At 42.0% G+C, this 20,942-nt stretch overlaps 1 protein-coding gene across 2 annotated transcripts in view; it reads left to right on the plus strand.

The window, feature by feature from the left end:
• The first annotated feature begins 1,892 nt into the window (after positions 1-1,892).
• The window catches only part of TESK2 (testis associated actin remodelling kinase 2), a 133,850-nt gene continuing 114,800 nt past the window's right edge, over positions 1,893-20,942 (plus strand). For both annotated transcript variants that reach the window (XM_046009983.1, XM_046009992.1), the window contains exon 1: positions 1,893-2,242. The gene's annotated coding sequence lies outside the window, so the exon portion shown is untranslated. The remainder of the gene's footprint in view (positions 2,243-20,942) is intronic.

The raw sequence follows: 20,942 nt of genomic DNA on the forward strand, positions 1-20,942 counted from the left end.
TAGTTTTAGGTACAACATTAGTGATTGGACAAGTTTATACATTATGGTATGCTCACCACAAGTGTAGCTACCATCTGTCACTACACAACGCTAATATAATAACATTGACGATATTCCTTATGCTGTGCCTTTTATTCTCATGACTTTTTCTTTCTTTCTTTCTTTTTTAAAAGATTTATTTATTTGACAGAGAGATCACAGGTAGGCAGAGAGACAGGCAGAGAGAGAAGGAAACAGGCTCCCTGCCAAGCAGAGAGCCCAATGTGGGACTCTATCCTAGGACCCTGAGGTCATGACCTGAGCCGAATGCAGAGGCTTTAACCCACTGAGCCACCCAGGTGCCCCTCTTTTTTTTATTTTTAAAGATTTTATTTATTTGACAGGCAGAGATCACAAGTAGGCAGAGAGGCAGGCAGAGAGAGAGAGAGAGGAGGAAGCAGGCTCCCCTCAGAGCAGAGAGCCCAATGTGGGGCTCGATCCCAGGACCCTGGGATCATGACCTGAGCTGAAGGCAGAGGCTTTAACCCACTGAGCCACCCAGGCGCCCCATGACTTTTTCTTCCATAGCTGAAAGCTTGTCTCTCCCACTCCCCTTCACCCATTTTGTCCCTGTCCTATCCAGCAACCATCAGTTTGTTCTCTGTAATTTTTGTAAAGATTTTATTTATTTATTTGACACAGAGACAGTGAGGGAGGGAATGCACGCATGGGGAGGGGGAGAGGGAGAAGCAGGCTTCCCGCTGAGCAGGGAGCCCCAGGAGTCCCGCTGAGCTGGATCCTGGGACCCTGGAATCATGACTGAGCGGAAGGCAGGCGCTTAATGACTGAGCCGCCCAGGCGCCCCAGTTTGTTCTCTATATTTACGGCTCCAGTTAGGCTTTTTGTTTATTCATTCGTTGTTTTTTAGATTCCACATATGAATGAATTCATACACACGTTTCTTAAACTTTATTGCCACAGGAATGCACACTACTTATGCTCCTATTCAAATCCCACTCATCAGTCAAGACCCTTCCCGTAGGAGGCAAGTCTAAAGATATTTGAAAGGAAGTCTCTAATCCAAGGGAGTACTGGTGCAGGAAGGCCCATGCTCCAGTGTTTCTTTGCCTGCTTTAGCATTGGGAGCTCTAGCCCTGTTCCAATCTGCTCAGGCGTGAGATTATGAGGACATTCAAGTCCAGGTATATAGGAAGCATGAGGAAGGAAGTATGTGCATGTTGAACAGGAGCAGAATTCTTATCCCCTATGCAGCTCTTTCAAAATCTTCAGTTTTCAAGCCAGCTCAACTGTTATCTCCTCCAAGAAGCCTTCACCGAATCGAATCTCAGTCTTGATTAATAGTTGCCTCAGCATTTTAACCCTACCCATTGCTTTTACCATCTCAGGTAGCTAATAATAGTTGATCATCAGTTTTTCCACTATACTGAGGTTCTGCAGGACTCTGCGTTCATTTCTCTTTTCTTTATTCAGGTAGCTGAATACTTAGATATACCCTTCACCAACTGAAAATCCGTGTCAGTCGAATCCATTTTCTGTTGGTTTTATTAATTACCAATGATTGTTCCCTCCAGTGTTTACTGCTCTCCTCCCAGCGCCGGAGGCTTGGGGACTTGCGTTTCCCCCAGGTGTATTCCCTCCTCTTTGGTTCCGCCTTCCTAACACACTGCCTGTTCTGTTTTTAACCTCCTTTTCCTTCCTATTGGTTCTCTTCGTCTCCTGGAGTTGGCGCCGAGGGCTGTTGATTGGCTTTCCCGGACGCCTATTGAGGCCACCCTCATACCACGTGGCATTCCTAGTGCTAATTGGGTAATTCCGCTAGCTCGTTTATCAAAAATTGACGATTGATTGGCTGCTCGGAGGCTTGAGGAGAGGGGCGTGCTCGCCTTTAGCCCCGCCCCAGTCCCCCTGCCTGGCGGGGCAGGCGTTTCAGTCGCGGGCAGCTGCGGAGCTCCTCGGAGATTCAGCTCCCTTTTCAGACTCGCCGTTGGGATCATTCTCTTGGCCCCGCCAAACAGACGGGGGGGAACGGTCCCGACTGCGGGGCCATGGCAGTAGCCTCCTCGTCCTTCGCTGCCGCTAGTTCCGCCGAGTCGCCTGCTTCTGCTCGAGGGACCCCCACCACCTCCGCGGGCTAAGAGCCTCTGCCGCCTCGGAGCTGTGAGGACTACTATGCTCCCACTTTGCTGCTGCCTCTGCCTCCCGCCCGCGCAGGCACCCTTCTGGCTGCTCAGTCCCGCCTCAGGTAACGCCGAGAGAGCGCATAGGGCACAAACCCCCGGCGCCACGGCCCGCGCGCCCGGGCGCACGGCTCCTCCACCGCCGCGGCTCCGGAGCATTGGCACTAGGGTCTCTCAGCACCGACAGGACCCCTTTACTTCCCAGGGTCCTCTGAGCGGCTGGGGATACTCCTCGATCTGTTTTCCTTCCCTTTTCACTTTCTTCAGGGTCCCGGGACAGCCCCCATCCCACCTCCGCTTCCTCGCCTCAGAGGCCGGGAACCCTTTAAAAGTTCCTTGGTAGCAGGGACCCAGTCCTTGAGTCCTCTCAGGGACTTTTCTCACTTCAGAGGCTCAGGAAGAACTCTTGCTTCAGAGAGCTCCAACTCCGCACTGAGAACCTTCCTCGTCCCTCAGAGACCTGGACTCCCTCACTTTACTTCCCCCAAACATCCTCTTTCCTGGGAACTTTCCCTTTCTACGTTAGAAAGTACTCTGCCCGCCTTCCCCCCGCCCCCCGCCGCAAGACACTACTGCCTCCCCCTCTTTTCTCTTCTCTGTCATCCTTATTCTTCCCATCCTTCCTTTTCGCTCTTCTGCTTTTTACGCTTCACTTGGAAGATCCTGGACTAACCCAGTATTTAGATTTAGCTAGAAACGAAACTCATGTTTGTTTGATTTAAAGACCTTTCCGTTTACAACTCTGAGAAAACCTTGCTGAAGAATTTGGACTTTATTCTGTAGGTATGGGGAGCCACTGAGGGTTTTGTAAGCAAGAGTTTGGTATGATTGATTATCTCTGCTGAGCATGTGAAGGAAGAATTGAAAGTGAAGACAGTGTGGAGGCAGAAAGCCTAGGTAGGCAGGAAACCAGTGTGCTAATCCAGGCCAGAGTGGATGAACTGGAATGGTGGGAGGAAAATGAAGAGAATGACATGCACTTCTAGGAGGTTTAAATTCCACGAGGTTTCCAGAGTTGGGAGCAGTAGTGGGAGGTCTCTGACTTCGCTGCTGGGATGCACTGGTAGTGTTGATTTTAATAGGGAACATGAAGAAGCAGTTTTTTTTTTTTTTTTTTTTTTAAGATTTTATTTATTTATTTAAAATTTTTATTTATTTAAAGTATTTTATTTGGGGCGCCTGGGTGGCTCAGTGGGTTAAGTCGCTGCCTTCGGCTCAGGTCATGATCTCAGGGTCCTGGGATCGAGTCCCGCATCGGGCTCTCTGCTTGGCGGGAAGCCTGCTTCCTCCTCTCTCTCTGCCTGCCTCTCTGCCTACTTGTGATCTCTATCTGTCAAATAAATAAGTAAAATCCTTTAAAAAAAAAAGAAAAAAAAAAAAAAAAAAAAAAAAAAAAAAAAAAAAAAAAAAAAAAAAAAAAAAAAAAAAACTTTTAAAGTATTTTATTTATTTATTTGACAGAGAGAGATCACAAGTAGACAGAGAGACAGGCAGAGAGAGAGGGGAAGCAGGCTCCCTGTTGAGCAGAGAGCTCAATGCGGAACTCGATCCCAGAACCCTGAGATCATGACCCCAGTCGAAGGCAGAGAGTTAACCCACTGAGCCACCCAGGCGCCCAAGATTTTATTTATTTATTTGACAGAGAGAGAGATCACAAGTAGGCAGAGAGAGAGAGAGAGAGAGAGAAGCAGGCTCCCCACTGAGCAGGGAGCCCAATCTGGGGCTCAATCCAGGTCCCTGGGATCATAACCTAAACAGAAGGCAGAGGCTTAACCCATTGAGCCACCCAGGCGCCTGTGAAGAATCAGTTTGGAGGGAAGGCCAGGAATTTTGTTTTGGACATGTTTAATTTGGGGTGTTTTTCAGATATTACTGTGGTTTGCTGGAAATTTGGGTCTGAAAATTGGGAGAGAGGTTGGAACTGAATACATAAATTTGAGGGTGCCTGGGTGGCTCACTTGTTTGAGTGACTGCCTTCGTCTCAGGTCATGATCCTGGAGTCCTAGAATCGAGTCCTGTGTCAGGCTCCTTGCTCGGTGGGGATCCTGCTTCTTGCTCTCACCCTCTCCTGTCTTGTGCTCTCTCACACTCTCTCTCTCACATAAATAAATAAAATCTTAAAAAAATGAGTACATAAATTTGAGGGTCAAGAGAGAATATAACAGGGATATTTAAAGACTTAGTATGGGGTAGTAATACTGAAAGAAGAGAAGAAAAGGGTTAAGGACCAGAAGGAACATCATTGTTTGAAGGGTAATAGACATGGAGAAAGAGAGGTTGAAGGAATGGGACAAGAGTAAGAACAGAATAGTATTACAATAGAGACCAAAGGAAGAAGGGTTTCAAGATGGGAGGGGATTACCACCACTGTCAGGTGCTACAAAGCTCAAGTAGAATGACGATTAGAAGGAAACCACTGAATTTAGCAATTAAGAGATCACTTGTTTCCTCTAAAAGACACTTTGACTTGTGCAATGGTGGAAATGCAAGCAATAGATCATGATGGATTGAGGAACAAATAGGAGACAGTGAGTAAAATTACTCTTTCAGCAAGTGTGGTTGTGAAAGAGAGCTGATGGTAACATTTTTATTGAGAATATATTCTACGTCAGGTACTGTAAAGATGCTTTATAGATCCTAACAGCCTTGTGGTGTAGGTATCAGTATTCCTCTTTTACAACTGGGAAGACCGCAGGCAAGAACATGAACTTTCCACTATGGCACTTTTTTTTTTTTTAAAGTATTGGTGAAACAGTTTTGTAGGTTGAGGGGAAAATTTACCTAGGAAATATCTTGGGCATTTCATTCTTTTATTTTTTAAAAGGATTTTTTTTGAGAGAGATAGTGAGACAGAGATTGAGTAGGGCTCCAGGGCATTTCATTTTTTGATACTAAAAGGTTAGAAGTTAAGATGGATAATGGTGTGGTAGAAGGAAAAGAAGGTGGGGGAATTTGACAGATGGTCTTACTTTCTTGATGTGATTAGTTACCTTTAGAGAGGTCACTTATTTCTGGAGACTGAGGAGCTACAGTGAGTATTAGGGCCATGGAAATCTTCAGTGGAACATGAAAATAGATTAAGGATAAAAAAAAGATTGCTGACCACATTGAGGGCCCAGTAAAAGTTAGATATAATATATTTGTAATGGGCCCAGTAGCATGGATTTTGCATTATCCCCAGCAGCTTAAGAAGTGGGAGTGCAGAAAAGATAAGGTTGGGTTGATCCAGAATTGTAATATATAAGAAGGGAAGAGAAGATGGAGAGTAACTATACAGTGCTAGTGATACTGTGGGAGTTATGGTGGAGTTTGAGAGTCCAAGCTGGGTTTTTAAGAAGGAAATCCTTCAGAGGGGCCAGTGTACTTGGAGAATAAGGAGACAATCAGAAATGTGGTTGAGGGGGGGCGCCTGGGTGGCTCAGTGGGTTAAAGCCTCTGCTTTCAGCTCAGGTCATGATCTCAGGGTCCTGGGATCGAGCCCCGCATCGGGCTCTCTGCTCCGCAGGGAGCCTGCTTCCTCCTCTCTCTCTGCCTGCCTCTCTGCCTGCTTGTGATTTCTGTCTGTCAATCAATAAAATATTAAAAAAAAAAAAAAAAAAGAAATGTGGTTGAGGGGTGGGTGCCTGGGTGGCTCAGTTGTTAAAAGTCTGCCTTCTGGGGCGCCTGGGTGGCTCAGTGGTTTAAGCCGCTGCCTTTGGCTCGGGTCACGATCTCAGGGTCCTGGGATCGAGTCCCACGTCGGGCTCTCTGCACTGAAGGGAGCCTGCTTCCCTCTCACTCTCTCTGCCTGCCTCTCTGCCTACTTGTGATCTCTCTCTGTCAAAATTAATAAATAAAATCTTTAAAAAAAAAAAAAAAGTCTGCCTTCTGCTCAGGTCATGATCCCAGGGTCCTGGGATGGAGCCCTGCATCAGACTCCCTGCTCAGCGGGAAGCCTGCCTCTCCTTCTCTGATTCCCACCCCCAACCCGCTTGTGTTCCCTCTCTCACTGTGTCTTCCTCTGTCAAATAAATAAATAAATTCTTTCAAAAACAAATGTGGTTGAAGACCAGGTTCTTTAAGAAATACAGAATGGGGGCGCCTGGGTGGCTCTGTAGGTTGAGCTTATGCCTTTGGCTTGGGTCATGATCTTGGGGGTCCTGGGATTGAGCCCCACATCGGGCTCTCTGCTAGGCGGGGAGCCTGCGTCCCCCTCTTCTCTCTGCCTGCCTCTCTGCCTGCTTATGACCTCTCTCTGTCAAATAAATAAATAAAATATTAAAAAAAAGAAATATGGAGTGGGAGGGGTGCCTTGCTGTCTCAGTTAGAGGAGGAGTGTGCGGCTTTTGGGGTTGTAATTTTGAGCCCCACAATTGGTGTAGAGATTGCTGAAAAATATATAATGATAAAGAAATACAGAATGGGACAGCTGAGAGTTTGTTATTTCAAGATAAAAAACAAACAAACAGGGTATGGGGTGCTTGCGTGGCTCAGTTGGTTAAGCGTTTGCCTTTGTCTCAGGTCACGATCCCAGGGTCCTGGGATTGAGTCCAGCATCTAACTCCCTGCTCAGCAGAGAGCCTGCTCTCCCTCTCCCTTTGCAGCTCCCCCTGCTTGTGTTCTCTCTCTGTCAGATAAATCAATAAAATCTTAAACAAACAAACAAAAGACCCCCCAAAACTCTAGGATATAACTGTTATAGTGCTGTTGAAGGGGAATGGAAGTACAGGTTATTGAATTAGTGGGAGGTTGTGGGGCTGTGAAGTATGCTGAATATGTCATTGGTATGGATATCATAATTGTCTAGTATGATAGCAGGAAATGGAAAAGAGGAGATAGTGGGTTCTATAGGTGGGGCTGCTCAGACCTGAGGGACTCAGGATTGAATTGGAGGTTCCTTATTACTTGTTAGAAAGTAGTACTGGGGGACACCTTGGTGGCTCAGCTGGTTAGGCGCCTGCCTCCAGCTCAGGTAATGATCCCAGAGTCTTGGGATCAAATCTCTCATCAGGCTTCTTGCTCAGCATGGAGCCTGCCGCTTCCCCTGCTTGTGCTCTCTCACGCTCTTGCCCTCTGAAAAATTAAAAAAAAAAAAAGCAGTACTAGGTGATACAGATGTTTGTGTGAATTAATATCAAGTTCCTGTGCCGTGGATCTATGATATCTTATTCTCTCATACAGATATATATTTGGGATGGTCTCAAACAAAAATCTTTTGAGATTTGGTATATGGTAGGCCTATTTAATTGTTTTAAAGTGTATATATGTTGAGAGACTAAGCTAGGGACTTTCTACCCCAGAATCTCCAGTAACATTTTATGCTTATGTTAATTTTTTTTATTAACGTTTCATTTATTTGTCAGAAAGAGAGAGCACACACACAAGCAGGGGGATGGTGGCAGGCAGAGGGAAAAGCAGGCTCCATGTTGAGCAAGAAGCCTGATGTGGGACTCGTCCCAGGACCTTGAGATCATGACCTGAATCGAAGGGAGAGTCTTAACCGACTAAGCCACTGAGGCATCCCTGTGCTTATGTTAATTGTAAAAGGAAAATTGCATATTTACATGTACTCATTCCCTGGCTTACTTAGAGTAGAAAGCTGACTTAATTTTTTTCCCCTGTGTGGAAGTGTTTATAGATATATTCTTAGTGTTGTACACTTAATTGTTCAGCAAAATGAACATTGTGTTGGAATTTGAAACCTATGATAAGGGCCTTTATGAGCATTTCATCTTCTTCCAGTAAATGAAGCCCAATTATTACAATGTGTATAGTGTGGGTGATGCTGAATGTTTTGGACCAACAATGGGTATTATACTATTTTCCAAGTCATCATATGGATGACTTCAGTGTCTCATTAGTATTGTTTTTGCCAAGTACTCAGAGTGGGTGGTTTTTTCAGTTAGAGGCCTATTTGTGATAATTTAAAAAATTTTTTAAATTGGTTTTCTAAAAAAGATTTTATTTATTTATTTGACAGAGAGAGAGAAAGCAGGAGAGTGCAAACAGGGAGAGTGGCAGAGGGAGAGGGATAAACAGTCTCCCCCATGAAGTAAGGAGACCTACTCGGGGCTCGATCTAAGGACCCTGAGATCGTGACCTGAGCCAAAGGCAGACACTTAAATGACTGAGCCAACTAGGCACCCCTCTTTTTTTTTTTTTTTTTTTTTAAAGTTCTATTTATTTGAGAGACAGAGTATGAGCAGAGGTTCGGGCAGGAGAGGGAGAAGCAGACTCCCTGCTCAGTAGGGAGCTTGGGTGGAGCTTGATCCCAGGACCAAGGGATTGGGACCTGAGCCTACGGCAGGTGCTTAATCAACTGAGCCACTCAGGTACCCCAGAAAGTGGGATTTTTAAGTTAAAGGATATATGCATTTATAACTATGAAATTTTGCCAAATTGCTTTCCTTGGAGGTTGTTTTAATATACATTGTCTGTAACTCACCATTATTAGCTGTATCTTAGATTATACTTAAAAGGTGCTAACTATGTGCCAGGTACTATTCAGACTGCTTTACATATATTTTTTTACATATATATTTAAGCTTACTAATATTCCTTTGAGATAGGTACTATTATTATTTCTATTTTTTTAGGTTAATAAATTCAGGAAGAGAATTTAAGAGATATGCCCAAATCATATAGGTACTGTGGTAGAAATTCAAACTAAGCACTCTGGCTTTAGGATCAGCGTTGTTAGAATTACACTTTGCTGTTATCAAAGTTGAATTTTTGCCAGTCTGTTAGAGAAAAATGGTACCTCAGAGTGTTTTAAGTCTTAAAAAATTATGTTAAAGTTTAGCATCTTTTTATGTTGAGTTATTCATATTTCATTTTCTGTAAACTACCTGCTTAAATTTTTATTTATCTGTTGTCATAGGTCTCTTTTCTACTGATTTCTATGTCTCTCTTTATATATTATACGTGTGTACATACACACATATATACTTTATAAAATTCATGTATATATGATAGATATTTTTCCTGTATTTTCCCATTTTGGTATTTGTCTACTGACTTCTTTTATTTTATACCCATGAAAAACTTTTAGATTTAGGTGTATTTTTATGCAGACAGATTTTTCTTTTTTATGTAGACAAATTTCTTAATCTTTTCTTTTATGGCTTTTGGATTTTGAGTGATAGTTAGAAAGGCCTTCTCCATTTTAATCCTTCACTTTTTATCTATCTAGTGGGAACAAGAAGGTCGAAGTATTTTGTGAACTATAAACTGTAAATCATTATACAGATGAAATATGGTGTTATTTAGTAATTTGTCTTCTGGATAAATTGTATAGAGGCTGTCATCTCTTCTGCCTTAAGTGGAATACAGTGACATAATTTTCTTTCTGTAGTGTGGAAAACTGGTGGTATTGATATTGTGGTCAATGTTTTCCTTGGACAATTTGCCTGGGATCTTTTTCAAAAGTAGGCACTGTGGAAGTCCTAAAGTATTTTTGCATACTTTAGTTTTATTCTTTGTATTAGAATTCTTTTTTTAACTTTTAAAAAAATTTTTTATTTTTTTGAGATTTTATTTATTTGACAGAGAGAAACACAGCCAGAGAGGGAACACAAGTGGAGGGAATGGGAGAAGGAGAAGCAGGCCTCCCTCTGAGCTGGGAGCCCAATGTGGGGCTCAAACCCAGGACCTGAGCCGAAGGCAGACACTTAACGACTGAGCCACCTAGGCACCCCACTTTTTAAAAATTTTTTTAAATTTTATTTATTGGGGCTCCTGAGTGGCTCAGTGAGTTAAAGCCTCTGCCTTCGGTTCAGGTCGTGATCCCAGGATCCTGGGATCGAGCCCCACATTGGGCTCTCTGCTTGGCAGTGAGCCTGCTTCCCCCCCTCCCCCACCTACCTCTCTGCCTACAAGTGATCTCTGTCTGTCAAATAAAATCTTCAAAGAAAAATTTTTATTTATTTATTTGACAGAGAGAGACACAGTGAGAGAGGGAATATAAGCAGGGGGAGTTGGCGAGGGAGAAGCAGCCTTCCCGCCAATGAGGAAGCCTGATGCAGTCTTGATCCCAGGACTCTGGGATAATGACCTGAACGGAAGACAGATACTTAACGACTGAGCCACCCAGGCTCCCCTAGAATTCTTCTTTTTTTTTTTTTTTTAAGATTTTTTTATTTATTTGACAGAGATCACAAATAGGCAGAGAAGCAGACAGAGAGAGAGAGGGGGCAGCAGGCTCCCTGCTGAGCAGAGAGCCCGATGTGGGGCTGGATCCCAGAACCCTGAGATCATGACCTGAGCCGAAGGCAGAGGCTTAACCCACTGAGCCACCCAGGTGCCCCTATTTTCTTTTTTAAATTAAATTTTATTTTTTAAACTTTTAAAAGATATTTTATTTATTAGAGAGAGAGAGAGAGGAAACACAAGTTGGGGGAGGGGCAGAAGGAGAGGGAGAAGCAGACTCTCTTCTGAGCGGGGAGCCTGATGTGGAGCTCAGTCCGGTACTTCCGGATCATAACCTGAGCCCAAGGCAGTTGCTCAACCAACTGAGCCATTCAGGTCCCCCTATATTAGAATTCTATAATTAGAATCTGATTAAAAGTTCTCAAAAATTGTTTTGCTTTCACATTAGCTATGATTTGCAAATTTATACATTATTTACCATGGGTGTTTTATTTCTGCTGACTGGTAGGAATTTGTACTTTGGGAGGATACCTCACATATGTGTGTGTGTGTGTGTTTGTGATTATAAATTTAATGCATTTCATTAATGTCAAATATGAAAGTAGAGGTGGTTTTAAAGGAAAAGATACAAATTATTCACATCTTCCAAGATTCTAAAAGTTAATGGCCAATTTTAACATCTGGGATGTATCTGCTTAGAATTCTTCTTGTGCTTTTTGTGTATATGTCCGTATTGTCATCACCAATGCTCTAGGGCTTGGCATAGTGCCTGGCCCCTAGTAGGTACTAAATTAATGTTTGTTGACTGAGTGAATGCAAAAATGAACATGCTTTTACATTGTATGGAATCTGAATGGCCTATTTATTTTCTTACTTACTGTAAATTTTTTTTTAAGAGATTTTATTTATTTGTCAGAAAGAGAGAGAGAGAGAGTGAGCACAAGCAGGCAGAGTGGCAGGCAAAGGCAGAGAGAGAAGCAGGCTCCCCGCTGAGGAAGGAACCTGATGCGGGACTTGATCCCAGGACCCTGGGATCATGACCTGAGCCAAAGGCAGGCACTTAACCAACGGAGCCACCCAGGCGCCCCTTTACTATAAATTTTGATTCATATAGTAGTATTGAAGTTTTTACGCCACAGTTCATTTGGAGGTGAGTAGGTTTGATTCTAAGCCCTTATGGAGCTCATAGTCCAGTGAAAGAGACAGATAAACAACAGAAATACTGTGTAATTACTGTAACAGTAGAGATTTGTGCAAGGCGAGATTAAGGGGTCAGAGGACACTCCCATGTGAGATGATTACTGAGAGAGCTATGTAGAAGAGGTCAGGAAGAACATATCAGAGAGAAAGAATATTATTTGTATAGGCATTAAAATGTGAACAGAGCTCTACAAGTAGTTCTCTATGTCTGGAGTAGATTTTGTTTGTGGAAAGGAGGAGAGAGAGGTAAGGATTGAGGCTAAATAAGAAAGAGCCTTTGTATCACACACAAAGATTTCTCAAAAGTTTCCTCCCATCGGAGAATAGATTGAAACAGGTACTAGAGTGGAGATAGGAGGACCAAGAGGACATTAATTGAATAACAGCTAGAATGAGGTGAATATCACTTCAGCTGAGATAGGAAGGGAAAGCTACACTTGAAATGTGGATTAAGTCGGGGTTGTGATTAGGCCAGTTTTTGTAGAGCATGTCTTTAAAAGCCAGACCAAGGGGACATCTGGGGGGCTCGGTCAGTTGGGTGTCTGCCTTCAGCTCAGGTCATGATCTCAAGGTCCTGGATGAAGCCCCCCTTCGTTGGGCTTACTACTCAGTGGGGAGTCTGCTTCTCCCTCTGCCCTTCCCCCCACTCATGCTTTTTCTCTCGCTCTTTGTAACTCACTCTCTCCCTCTCAAATAAATGACTGAATAAAATCTTCAAATTTTTTTAATCGCTGACTATTCAATTTTTACATTCTTTGCCCTACCCTCTTCCCATTTCATATATCTCATAAATTTTATCTCTTGTGGTCTAAGTTACTATTGCAGGAGGGATGAAAAGATAGTTTTAATTAATTAATTTATTATTATTATTATTTTTTAAAGATTTCATTTGTTTTTTTGACAGGGAGAGATCATAAGTAGGCAGATGCAGGCAGAGGGAGAGGGGGAAGCAGGCTCCCCGCTGAGCAGAGAGCCCAGTGTGGGGCTCTATCCCAGGACCCTGGGACCATGACCTGAGCCAAAGGCAGAGGCTTAATCCGCTGAGCCACCTAGGTACCCCGAAAAGATAGTTTTTAGTTCTCCCTTTTTATCATTATTTTTGAAATAAAAGTAATGCATGATCATTGTAAGAAAACACTGCTGAATGTATTACAGAAAAAAGTGAATGTCTCTTACAATCATTTCCTCCACCAAGATGACAGTTTAGTGTATATATTCCTTGAAATTATTTTCTAAGCATACAATCACTTAATTCTCATAATAACTCAGTGAGATATAGTTAATATTTATCTCTGTTTTATAGATAAGAGGATATAATGTTCATTGTTATCCTAAAAAAGAAAGCTCCCACTATTCACTCTATTTTGCAACTTGCTGTTATCACTTAACAGTGAAACTTGGACTCTTTCCTTGTTAGGATGTATAGAATTGACCTCTTTCTTTTAATGACTATATAATATTAAATTATATGGATGTACTCTAATTTATTTAACCTATTCCTGTTGGTGGACATTTGGATTATCTCTGATTTTATCTGTTACTGATAATGACTGTGTAAATTAATATTCCTTTACATATATCTTTTTGTGCTTATTGTAGCTGTCATTTTTAAAAAAGATTTTATTTATTTATTTGACAAAGAGAGAGAGAGATCACAAATAGGCAGAGAGGCAGGCAGAGAGGGGGGGAAGCAGGCTCCCCGCCGAGTAGAGAGCCCAATGCGGGACTCGATTGCAGGACCCTGAGATCATGACCAGAGCTGAAGGCAAAGGCTTTAACCCACTGAGCCACCCAGGTGGCTGTCATTTTTAATGGCTATAAAATATTCCCTTTAGTGGAAATAATACATTTGAGAAAGAAATAAGGTTGAATAAAAATATTTTGGGGGGAATATATATATATATATATATATATATATATATATATATATATATTTAAGATTTTATTTATTTATTTGGCAGAGAAAGGGAGAGCATGAACAGTGGAAGGGGCAGAGGCAGAGGGAGAAGCAGGCTCCCCACTGAGCAGGGAGTCTGACATGGGGCTGGACGCCGACATGGGGCTCCATCCCAGGACCCCAGGATCATGACCTTAGTGGAAGGCAGACGAGCAACCGACTGAGCCACCCAGGTGCCCAGGAATATATTTTGATAATACTTAATGTTATTTATTTGTTTATTTTTTGGGTTAAGATTTTATTTATTTGACACAGAGAGATGGCCAGAGAGGGAACACAAGCAGGGGTAGTGGAAAAGAAGCAGGCTTCCTTCTGATCAGCGAGCCCGATGTGGGGTTTGATTCCAGGACCCTGGGATCATGACCTGATCCAAAGGTAGATGCTTAAGGACTGAGCCACCCAGACACCCCAATACTTAATGTTATTACTTTTGTTTTCCCTTTTATCAGAGTTCTTCGACCTTTATAATGTAAACTACAGAATAGCCTACCCTAACCCCAGAACTACCTGCTTCTTTACACTTGTTTGTTTTCTTTTTTTTTTTTTTTTAAAGATTTTATTTATTTATTTGACAGACAGAGATCACAAGCAGGCAGAGAGGCAGGCAGAGAGAGTGAGAGGGAAGCAGGCTCCCCGCCGAGCAGAGAGCCCGATGCGGGACTCGATCCCAGGACCCTGGGATCATGACCCGAGCCGAAGAAGGCAGTGGCTTAACCCACTGAGCCACCCAGGCGCCCATACACTTGTTTGTTTTCTTTCCCACAGTCTCTGAAATAGCCTTCTAAGTCACTTTATCAGAAGAGATGAATAGGAACACCTGGGTGGCTGTCAGTTAAATGTCTCCCTTCTGCTCAGGTCATGATCCCAGGATCCTGCGACTGAGTCCTGCATTGGGCTCCTTGCTCAGCAGGGAGTCTGCTTCTCCCTCTGCTTGCTGCTCTTCCTGCTTGTGCTCTCTCTCTTTCTGACAAATAAATAAAATTAAAAAAAAAGTTGTGAGGGGGAATGCCTGGGTAGTTCATTTGTTAAGCACTGTCTTCAGCTCCTGTCATGATCCCAGGGTCCTGTGATGGAGCCCTAAGTAGGGCTCCCTGCTCAACACAAGGCCTGCTTTTCCCTCTCCCACTTCCCCTGCTCGTATTCCCTCTCGCTGTCTCTGTCAAATAAATAAATAAAATGTTAAAAAAAAAAAAAAAAAGTTGCCTATCTGACCTAAGTGGCCATGTTTGGTTCTTCTTAAAATACGACTCCCCCCTCCCCGCCCCGCAAAAAAAAAGGGAACATTTATCAAAAGATTTTATCCTGGAAATTTGTACATCCCCCTAGTACTTCAGCATTTCAGCTTATTTGAATGGGGTCTAATATCAGTCTACCTTGTGTCAAGTTTCATGTTCCAGCGTACAAAGTTATAGATACATTTAGTATGCTTAGAAGATCAGAAACTATGTTCTTTATATCCAGATTATGGGAAGTAATAGTCCTATTCAATTTTGTCTTAGATTATATATTTAATATTGCGTACATTTTTTGCTATTGTGTTTTAGCCGGACTTTGACAGTTTGGATTGCAATTAAGGCTAAATTTTAAAAAAAGTAACCAGGGAGATCTTGATTCCATGTTCCCTGGGAAACCTGAAAGACTTTGTATATTTGCCCTGGGAAGACTTGGGTTAACTGAAAAGCTATCATAAAGAAGAAAAAAAAAATAGTCTTAATTTGTTGTATATTTGCAAGATTCAGAACTAGGATTAAGGGTGGAATTGGGAAGGGAGAGGAAAGGGAATTCACGTTTATTAAATGCTTACTCTGTGACAGGCACCTTGCTTGGTACTTCATACATGCATTTTTTATCCTTTAACTTTTTAGTATGTTTTCCTTTAATTCTCATAACAACTAAATGAGATATAGTTAGTATCTCTATCTTATAGATAAGGGCAGAATTTAAGTCACATGTCCAAGATCATTAAACTACTAATTGGAATCAGAATTTTTAAAACTTGTGCTGTTTATTTTAGTCACACACATACATTTTAAATACATAATAATATATCATTTTAGAAAAATCACTTTTTTCCTGTTCTCATTTCATGAAATTTTATGCCTTTACATGCTTTTTCAACTTTAGTATCTTTGCCATCACTACATCCTTTTTGAATTATCTAGCATAGTTCACAATCATCTGCTATTCCATCTAAACCATTTGAGATATAGCAGTTTTTGAATATATATATGCTGCTTTATTAGAAATTTTATTCCAAGCAATATGTACTTATTTATATAGCATAAGTGCAGTTGGTTTTTACATTTCTAGTGTTGGTACTTGTGATGTCTGCTGTATAGGCATACTTTGGAGATATCGCAGGTTTATTCCATTCTGCAATAAAGTGAATATTGTAGTAAAGTGAGCAAAATGAATTTTTTTGTTTCCTAGTACATATAAAATTTATGTTTAGGAAAAAAAAAATTATGTTTAGGGGCTCCTGGGTGGCTCAGTGGGGTTAAAGCCTCTGCCTTTGGCTCAAGTCATGACCCCAGGGTCCTGGGATCGAGCCCCACATTGGGCTCTCTGCTCTGCAGAGAGCCTGCTTCCTCCCCCCCGCCCCCCGCCTGCCTCTCTGCCTACTTGTGATCTCTGTCAAATAAATAAATAAAATCTTAAAAAAATTTTAAAAAAATTTGTTTACACTATACTGTAGTCTGTTAAGTGTGCAGTGGCATTATGTCTAAAAAAATGTACAGGGGCGCCTGGGTGGCTCAGTTGGTTGACCTGCTGCCTTGGGCTCAGGTCATGATCCCAGGGTGCTGGGATTGAGCCCTGCATTGGGCTCCCTGCTCGGTGGGGAGCCTGCTTCTCCCTCTCCTTCTGCCAGGTACTCTGTCTACTTGTATTCTCTATCTCTTTGTCAAATTAAAAAAAAAAATCTTAAAAAAAATGTACACACCTTAATTAAAAAATACAGTGGACCCTGAATAACACAGGGATTGGGGTGTTGACTCTCTATGTGGTCAAAATCTGCAATTAACATAACTACTAATAGCCTGCTGTTGACTGGAAGCCTTACCAATAATATAAAGGGTTGACTAACACATATTTTGTATATATATTATGTACTGTATTCTTTAATTTTTAATTTTTATTTATTTATTTTTAAAAAGATTTATTTATTTATTTATTTGACACAGAGAGAGAGAGAGAGAGAGAGATCATAAGCAGGCAGAGAGGCAGGCAGAGAGAGAGGGGGATGCAGGCTTCCTGCTGAGCAGAGAGCCTGATGTGGGGCTCCATCCTAGGACCCTGAGATCATGACCTGAGCCAAAGGCAGAGGCTTAACCCACTGAGCCACCCAGGCGCCTCAGACTTATTTATTTTAGTGGGAGAGCAAGTGAGCACACAGGCAAAATAAGGGAGGGGAGGGGGAAAGGGAGAGGGAGAGAAAGAATCTCAGGCAGACCCGCAATGAGTATGAAGCTGATTCGGGGCTTGATCATAGGACCCTGAGATCATGACCTGAGCCAAAATCAAGAGTCAGACACCCAACCGACTGAGCCACCCAGGTGCCTCTTTATTATTAGGTATTGTGTTCTTACCATAAAGTAAATTATAGAAAAGAAAATGTTATTAAAGTCATAAGGAAGAGAAAATACATTTATGTACTGTACCATATTTATCAGAGTCCTTTATAAGTGGACCCATGCAGTTCAAACTTGTTCAAGTGTTGACTGTACTTTATTGCTAAATGCTAACCATCATCTCAGCTTTCAGCAAGTCATATTTTTTTTGCTGGTGGAGAGTCTTGCTTTGATGTTGATGGCTGCTGCCTGATGAGCATGGTGGTTTGTGAAGGTTGAGGTGGCTGTGGCAATTTCTTAAAATAAGACAACAGTGAAGTTTGCCAAATTGATTTTCTCATATTTGCAGGAACGATTCTTCTGTGTCATGTGACTCTTTTTTTTTTTTTTAAAGATTTTATTTATTTATTTAACAGAGAGAGATCACAAGTAAGCAGAGAGGCGGGCAGAGAGAGAGAAAGGGAAGCAGGCTCCCTGCTGAGCAGAGAGCCCGATGTGGGACTCGATCCCAGGACACTGAGATCATGACCTGAGCCAAAGGCAGCAGCTTAACCCACTGAGCCACCCAGGCGCCCTGTTTGATAGCATTTTACCCATAGTAGTACTTCTTTCTAAATTAGAGTCAATCCTGCCAAACCCTGCAGCTCCTTTATCAATTTAGTTCGTGTAATACTCTAAATCCTTTGTTGTCACTTCAACAGTCTTCACAGCATCTTCAGGAGTAGATTCCATCCCAAGAAACCATTTTCTTTGCTCATCTATAAAAAGTAAATTTTATTTTAAGATTTTAACAGCTTAGTCACAGGCTCCACTTAAAAAAAAAACAAAAACTTCTTTTTTTTTAGATTTTATTTATTTATTTGAGAGAGAGAGAACAAGCATGAGCAGGGGGTTGGAGGACAAAGGGAGAGGGAGAAGCAGACTACCCCGTGAGCAGGGAGCCCAATCCTAGGACCCTGAGATCATGACCTGAGCTGAAGGCAGACACTTAACTGACTGAGTCACCCAGGTGTCCCCACTTTTTAAAAAAGATTTTATTTTTACTTATTTATTTATTTTGAGGATTTAACTTATTTGAGAGAGAACACGGGAGAGAGAGAGTGAGGGAGAGAGTGCAAGGATGAGCAGGGAGAAGGGCAGAGGCGGAGGGAGAAGTAGGGAGCCTGCCCTGGTTGATTTCAGGACTCTGAGATCATTAACTGAGCTGAAGGCAGATGGTTAATTGACTGAGCCACCCAGGTACCCTCTCAGGCTCCACTTCTAATTCTAGTTTTCTTGCTATTTTCTACCCTGTCTGCAGTTACATCCTCCACCTGACGTCTTGAATCTCTCAAATTTTTCCATGAGGATTGGAATCAACTTCTTCCAAACTCTTGTTAATATTTTGGTTTTGACCTCTTCCCATGAATCACAAATGTTCTTATTGGCATCTAGAATGGTGAATCCTTTCCAGAAGATTTTCAATTTACTTTGCCTGGATCCATCAGAGGAGTCACTTCCTATAGCAGCTGTAGATTTATAAAATGTGTTTTTTAACTAATAAGACTTGAAAGTCAAAATTAACTGTCCACATTTCAATATTGTGTCTCCTGAAATAGGGAGACCCAAGGAGAGGGAGAAAGAAGGAAAAGCTGGTTGGTGGAGCAGTTGGAACACAGAACATTCAGTTAGGTTCTCCATCTTACATGGTACAGTTTGTGGTGTCCCCAGTTAGTAACATCAAAGATCACAGATCACCACAATAAATACAATAATGCGGTATTTTGAGAATTACCAAAATGTGACAGAGAGAGATGACGTGAGGAAATGCTGTTGGAAAAATGGTGCCAATAGAATTAATCAATGCAGGAGTGCTAAAACTTCAATTTGGGGCGGGGGGAGCATTATCTGTGAAGCACAATAACATGAAGCACAGTAAAATAAGGTAGACCTATATTCATGTGCTGGATTTTCTTTTTAAAGATTTTATTTATTTATTTATTTGAGAGATAGAGAGGGAGAACACAGAGGGGGACAATGAGAGGGAAAAGCAGACTCTCCCCTGAGCAGGGAATCTGAAGGGGGAACTCGATCCCAGGACTCCAAGATCATGTCCTAAGAGGAAGGCAGATGCTTAGCTGACTTGAGCCACCTAGGCATCCCTGGAGTTTTTATTGACAAAATATTTATCTTTTGTTTGTGAAGCCTTTTTGTTTTTGTTATTATGAGAAAATTGTAACACCCATTTATCCATCTCCCATATGTAACAGTTGTTAACCTTTTGTAAAATTTGCTACATCTACTCTTTCTGATATATTTTAATGCAAATACAAACATGCTATTTCACCTCTGTTTCTCCCAAAATAGTCTTATATAATCCTAATGTCATTGTCACACTTAAACAAAGTAATGATTTTCTACTATCATCAGGGGGCCTGGCTTGCTCAGTTGGAAAGCTTGTGATTCTTGATTTTAGGATTGTGAGTTTGAGCCCCACACTGGGTGTAGAGATTACTAAAAAGAATAAATAAAAACAATTTTCTTTGTTGTGGCTTCATCTGGGTGGCTCAGTTGGTTAAACGTTTGCCTTCAGCTCAGGTCATGATCCCTGGGTCCTAGGATTGAGCCCTGTATCCAGCTCCCTGCTCAGTGGGCAGTCTGCTTATCTCTCTACTCTGCTACTCCCTGCTCATGCTCTCTCTTTCTCAAATAAATAAATAAAATCTTTTAAAAAATTAAAAAAATAATTTTCTACTAATAGTAGTCCTTATTAAAATTTCAACAGCTGTCTTTTATACCTAGTTTTTTCAAATCAGGATTCAGTCAAGTGTCATTACTGTATTTAGTCACTATAATTCTTTTTTTTTTTAGAGATAGAGCATGCACAGGAACTAGGGGAGGGGTAGATGGGGAGGGGGAAAGAGAGAGAGAGAGAGAGAATCTTTTTTTTTTTAAGATTTTTTTATTATTTGACACAGAAAGTCACAGCAAGAGAGGGAACACAAGCGGGGGAGTGGGAGAGGGAGAAGCAGCCTTCCCGCCGACCAGAAAGCCTGATGTGGGGCTTGATCCCAGGACCCTAGGATCATGACCTGAGCCAAAGGCAGATGCTTAACGACTGAGCACCCAGGCACCCCAAGAGAGAGAATCTTAAGTAGGCTCCATACCCAACACAGGGCTCCATCCCAGGACCTTGAGATCATGTCCTGAGGGGAAATCAAGAGTCGGCTGTTCAACTGCCTGATTACCCAGGAGCCCTAGTCATTATAACTCTTAATTCCAGAATTTGAATAGAACACTATGCTTTTCCCTTTTCTTTCCTTTCTTCCTCCCTCCCTCCCTTTCTTTCTTTCTTCTCTCTTTCAAGATTTTATTTATTTGCCAACAAGAGAGATAAAGAGAGAGCGAGCGAGTCTGTGATTGTGCAAGCAGGGAAAGTGGCAGGTAGAGGGAGAAACAGACTCCCTGCTGAGCAGGAAGACTGATGTGGGACTCGATCCTAGGACCCTGGGATCTGACCCGAGCCAAAGGCAGACTCTTAGCTGACTGAGCCACCTAGGTGTCCCCCTATGCTTTTGTTTCTTTGAAAAGATTATTTTTTTTTTTAACAGTTAGAACTTTCTAATAATAGGGATACCTGGGTGGCTCAGTCAGTTAAGCCTCTGGCTCTTGATTTCAGCTCAGGTCATGATCCCTCTGCCTCTGTCCCTCTCCCTGCTCGCTCATCCATGCATGCTCTCTCTTTCTCAAATAAACAAATAAATCTTAAAAAAAGAGAACTTTCTAATAATAGAACAAGCCACTGGAGGAATTACTGAGTTCTTTGTTAGTGGTGTTTTTTCAGTAGGCTGAGTTGACTCTTGCCTCTGTACTGTACAATCCAATGGACACTTTTTCTCATATTATTGGAATACCTGTGGTATTTGATATATT

This window comes from Meles meles, chromosome 1 (assembly GCF_922984935.1).
Source record: "Meles meles chromosome 1, mMelMel3.1 paternal haplotype, whole genome shotgun sequence".
Lineage (NCBI taxonomy): Eukaryota > Metazoa > Chordata > Mammalia > Carnivora > Mustelidae > Meles > Meles meles.